This window comes from Austrofundulus limnaeus, unplaced genomic scaffold (assembly GCF_001266775.1).
Source record: "Austrofundulus limnaeus strain Quisiro unplaced genomic scaffold, Austrofundulus_limnaeus-1.0 Scaffold124, whole genome shotgun sequence".
In the NCBI taxonomy this organism is placed as follows: Eukaryota; Metazoa; Chordata; class Actinopteri; order Cyprinodontiformes; family Rivulidae; genus Austrofundulus; species Austrofundulus limnaeus.
In genome coordinates, this window is record NW_013952526.1 from 820,188 (window position 1) to 821,278 (window position 1,091).

At 39.0% G+C, this 1,091-nt stretch overlaps 1 long non-coding RNA gene across 1 annotated transcript in view; it reads left to right on the forward strand.

The window, feature by feature from the left end:
* Positions 1 to 580: 580 nt before the first annotated feature.
* The window catches only part of LOC106522238 (uncharacterized), a 935-nt gene continuing 424 nt past the window's right edge, over positions 581 to 1,091 (forward strand). The window contains exon 1 of the long non-coding RNA XR_001310759.1: positions 581 to 634. This is a non-coding gene — a long non-coding RNA (uncharacterized LOC106522238). The remainder of the gene's footprint in view (positions 635 to 1,091) is intronic.

Below are 1,091 nucleotides of genomic sequence, written 5' to 3' on the forward strand. Positions count from 1 at the left end.
ATCTGGATGACTTGATGTTGCTGAGTTGCTGAGTAGGCTCGAATCCACTGGATTTCTTCTCACAACTTCATTCTCATCTGACTCCAATCAGGTACAGCACAGCATTCAGCACAGGCCTCAACGTAAGGCCTTGTGTTAAAACCCAGACAAAACAGCCCAGCAGGCTGAATCTAACAGACTCTGCAAAACACTTAACTTCTCAKAACACTTCTCCCCATATAARAAAGATTCAACCCTATYATCTCTTCAGGCTCTTCCTGGTTACAGCCCTGAAGATGGTGACTTTTATGTCAGACGTCAGAACGTAACTAACTTTTGTTTATACAGACAGAAAGAACACATGATAAGACATACAGCAACTCTTTGTCTGTTTTAAAATTTAAGGCTGCAATGATCAGAAAGTGTAAAAATACAATGCTGCATCTAACATGAAGTTAATCATTTACAAAATTTCCTTCACCTCCATAAAAACAATTTGCATGAAAAAAACACATCCCTGCAGGACAAAACACAAGCTCCGCTCTGTTTTCAGTGAAAGTCCAATCAGGAGCTCACTCTGACATCACTCCTGGCTGAAGTGTGCTTCGACCTGTTCACTTCACAGAAAGTGATTTTCTGTCTTCTAAGAGCTGATGTAAGTTTTTTTTTTTTGTTTTACTTTATTTTGTTGTTTGTCTTTAAATTTACTTTGGACTTCTTGTGGTGAAAATGGGATATTTCTTGTCATAGTGTAAAGGTGTATCTCAGAACATTAGAGAACATTAGTATTTGATTATATATCATATGAAACACAAGTTCATAAAAATGCATTTACTGTATATTACAGTATATCTTGTTGTGTGATCTCTTAATTCATTCAAGTGTAAAATTTTAGTGAGTATCAAATGGCAGCACGGTGGCTCAGTGGTTAGCACCGACGCCTCACAGCAAGAAGGTTCTTTATGTGCAGAGTTTGCATGTTCTCTTTGTGCTTGCGTGGGTTTTCTCCTGATATGCCGGTTTCCCCCACAGCACAAAAACATTTACATTAGGTGGCCTTTAGGCCCAGGCCGCCCTTGAAAAAGAGATCTGTGATCTCAATGGGAATTGCC